Source organism: Triticum dicoccoides, chromosome 7B, assembly GCF_002162155.2.
Source record: "Triticum dicoccoides isolate Atlit2015 ecotype Zavitan chromosome 7B, WEW_v2.0, whole genome shotgun sequence".
Lineage (NCBI taxonomy): Eukaryota > Viridiplantae > Streptophyta > Magnoliopsida > Poales > Poaceae > Triticum > Triticum dicoccoides.
This window is the reverse complement of record NC_041393.1, coordinates 59495027-59499172: the sequence shown is the minus strand read 5'-3', so window position 1 is coordinate 59499172 and position 4146 is coordinate 59495027. Positions and strand designations below refer to the sequence as shown.

The 4146-nt window shown below is 50.8% G+C and overlaps 1 pseudogene; it reads left to right on the top strand.

Annotated features, from left to right (window-relative positions):
* Positions 1-727: 727 nt before the first annotated feature.
* Positions 728-1799, top strand: LOC119337102 (annotated as a pseudogene).
* Positions 1800-4146: the final 2347 nt, after the last annotated feature.

Below are 4146 nucleotides of genomic sequence, written 5' to 3'. Positions count from 1 at the left end.
TTTGATGGGCCAGGGCGGCAGAAGCGGACTTAGGAGCGGTCCGGACCCCGCAAACCTTTCATACTCGTCGTCGGTTTGCAGGAGAAATCGCGTTCGGACCATGCCGTGAACAGATAAATGTCGGCGTTGGATGACTTCCGCGGTCCGGACAGTTGTGGGAGGTTTACGGTCTGCCTTGGAGATGCCCTAAGGAACCTAATCCAAAACAAATGGTGAAAAACAATTACGCCATTTTCAGGTCAAAAACATTTCCTTGTTTGTTTGAACCAGTAGCATACATGGAATCGAGGAAGAATGATTTGAGAGGTTTTTATGGGATGTCAAACGTGCTTCACGTCACGGGGAGCAGTTATGGGGGCAGCACGTAATTAGTGCAGCACAGTCCGATAACTACCGTGCGGTGCGAGAACAGTCAGATACGAAACAACAAAAGACCCACGTCCCACGAGGTCTCCGTCTCCTCACCTTAAGATTTCCTCTGGTCTTCTTCGCCGCCGCCTACTTCTCCGATCATCTCAAGGTTGGGTTTCTTCCACCATCTATTTTCCATTCTTCTTTTCCCGTCCATTTTTCACATCTGCACTTCCCAATGCGTTCAAATTTCTTCACCATCTGAATCGTGCGTATGCGCTGAGTTAGGGCACGCAGTTCAAAACTCCTAACCGCCGCCGTGGCTGGCGGTTCTTCCATCGGCGGCGATCCTGCTCGTCCGTCCATGCCCCGCATAATGCCGGCCACGAAGACGGTGTCAACGTGCACGCCGGTGAAAGTGGAGGGCGTCCACGTGTTCAAGATCCGCGGGTACAGCCATCACAAGGGCATGGGCATCGGCAAGGTCATCGGGTCCGGCTCCTTTTCCGTCGGGGGCCATGAGTGGGAAATCCGCTTCTATCCTGATGGTGATGGGCAACACAACGAAGATCACATCGCAATTTACCTGGAGCTGTTGAGCAAGGACGCCAGGGTCCACGCATCCTGCGACCTCAGGCTGGTCGACGGCGAAGGGTTGCTGTGTTCCGTGCACAAGACAGAGCCGAGGATGTTCTGCCAGAACATGGAGAGCAGGTTTGCTCCACCCATCGGCACTCATTTCATAAAAAAGGGGCGAGTTCGAAGCATCGGTGTACCTTCACGACGACGGCCTCAAGATCAACTGCGCCATCACAGTCATCAAAGAACCTCGGGTCTCTAAAATAAAACCACCCCCTAGAATCGAGGTGCCGCCTTCCGATATCATCGTGCATCTCGGCAGGCTGTTAGAAGCAAAGGAGAAGGCAGATGTCACATTCAGTGTTGCAGGGGAGACTTTCACGGCACACAGGATCATTCTCGCCATGCGGTCGCCTGTGTTTGAAGCGGAGCTCTATGGGCCGATGAGGGAGACGAGGGCACAGCTCGTAACCATCGAAGAGATACAGCCTGATGTCTTCAAGGCACTTCTCTATTTCATCTACAGTGATGCATTGCCAGCTGCTTTTGATGATCTTGAGAGGGAAGGTCATATTGAAATGGTTCGGCACTTGCTAGTGGCCGCGGATCGATATGCCATGGAGAGGCTAAAGCTGTTATGTCAAAGCCTCCTTTGCGAGAATATTAACGTGCAGACCGTGGCAACCACATTGGGCTTGGCTGATCAACATCACTGTGACGAGCTTAAGGATGCTTGCATTGAATTTATGTCCACTTCACAGGATATGGATGCTGTGGTGGCAACCCCTGGTTATGAAAATCTCAAAAGAAATCGCCCTTATATCTTGGTGGATGTATTGGAGAGGTCTAGTAAGCTTCGCAAAACATAGATGAACATCTTGCTGTTACATGAATATTTTTTGTTGTTGTGGGAAACTATTACATGAATCTTAGAGAGCCTAGCTAATTATTTATGAAGCTATGTGAGTTACAATGCTATATTCTTCTTGAGTTAGCTCATCAAAAGTTGAATATATTTATTAGTTAGATCTGTTTTCCTGTTTGTGCAGGCCTTGCTATTTGTATCCGTTGACAACCTGAATATATGATTTATCCCCGTATACCAATTTCACTTCTCCCTAATCGTATTTAAGATACGGTTCTATGGAAAACCATTTGTTGTGTCTAAACGTCGTTGAATATGATACCTGGATCTTTTACATTAACAATTGTAGCTATGACGGTCTCACCACCACGATAAAAACACTCTCGAACATAACAATGTTGCTATGGTAAAATCATGTTGATATTGCCATATATTTTCTTGAAAATTGATGTTTCATTACAATGAAAATCATATATAGTTCCTGGAGTATCGGATGCCATGAATATCCTCACGTTGAAATTTTGATTTTGCGCAATTCATGTTTGGGGAAGCCAATGACCGGACTTCTAATGTAATCAGAGATAAAGTTTGAGGAATAAATTCTTTATCAGAAAACAATATCCACCAAGGCAATATCTTTATTTTTGGCATGTCCTAGTTCACAGACAATTTATGCCGTTAGCCTCATAAGTCCTTTTTTTTGGGGGCAATTTGCTCAATTTCTAGACTAATGGGTTAGTCGGTTTCAATCAAACATTACTCTAGGATACAATAGATTCGGCTTTATTGCACTAAGTCAAGACTATAATAGCTCAATAAAGTTATGTGTCAATTGTTCAGGTTTCTATCTTGCATCCTATGTTATTCATCGTTATTTGCATGTTTCATTCCCTATGCAGGCATATTTCGTACCATCTTGAATATGCAATGTCTTGTGCTACTACTGCCTGCCATGTAAAGGAGGTCCCCCCTCCCCCTTTTTTTTTGAAGAAAAGACACTCCAAATACATCTTAGTGTTAGGTTGATCTCTCTTCCGTTCGAGCCCAACGGGTCGAACGGGCCCTTGCACCGCGCCCTGATCGGGGGCGCCCAACGAAACCATGGTTGGTGGCCCCTGTGACCCGCGTTATATAAACAGAGGTGGGGGCCGGGGCACGACTTACGAGGTTAATCGCTGCCACAAACCCCACCGACACTCCATACCTATCTAGGGTTAGCGCGGTGCTCACGGGAAGCACACCACCGCCGTCATCTCTCTGCCATCACCGGCCACTGCTTCACCATGGCCGACACCAGCGGGAGCACCTCAAGTGCAGGAGAAGGTAATACTCTACACCCCACTACCGGAAATCACTGACCCATACGATCTAGTGGGTCTATCAATGGTATCAGATGCCATTGGGTTCTAGTGATATTTTCGGTAAGAGAAGAAAGAACAGAAAGATCCTACCCCCCAAAGAACCCTAGCAGGGCACAGAGAAAAGAAACCCAAAAAAACCCCAAAAGTTCACCAGACTAGGGCCTCGGGCCTCGCCGGCAAAGAGCGCCGCCGCAAGGCCGCGCCGTTCCTCTCGATCCAGACGCGCATCGGCAAGCCGAGGCGCTGGACGAAGAACAACCCCGCGAGGGGCAAAGTGTACCACGGCCGATCCATTCGACGGCGGCGCGCTCACCACAGAGGGGAACGCGAAGCCGACGAAGGGAATTGCAACGGCGCCACCGCTCGAAGCTCCGCCGTTGTCGAAGATTTCGATTCAAAAGGGAAGAGAGCGGTGGAAGAGAGTTGAAAGAAAGGGAAGGGGCTCGCGGTGTGGTGGCTGATCGACCTCGTCGCGGGCGGCCGGCATAGCCCGTACCCGGCGCCACTCGGGCTGACAGAGGAGCAGAGGAGGACCCTGGTTGCGCCTCTCTCTCGCTCTGTCGCAGGAGACAATGGTGGATGGGTGAAATGGAGGGGGGAAAGGAAGATAAGGCGCGTCGCAGTGCGGTGGCTTTCGCTGCCGTCGCCGGCGGACGGGGCGTGGCTCTATCTGCCGTCGGGGGAGAGCGAGAGACCAGACAGAGAGCAGAGCGTGCGGGGGGAATGAGCCCCCGACGGCTGAGACGCGGTTTATCGAGCGAGGACACGTGCGATTGTCAGATTTGATCCGACGGCCACCAGTAAACCCTAGCTCGCGCTGTGGGCCTTTCGGGCCGAAGCTGAGGCGAGGCTGGCGGCCGGTGGCACGCAAACAGGCCTTGGGCCACTGGGCCGTTTTCGGCCAGCTCAGGCGCGAGCAACGAGGAGCGCTGGCCACTGGGCCAAAAGAAAAGCGAGTCCGTCTGGGCCTTTTTGCCACGTGCGCTGGGC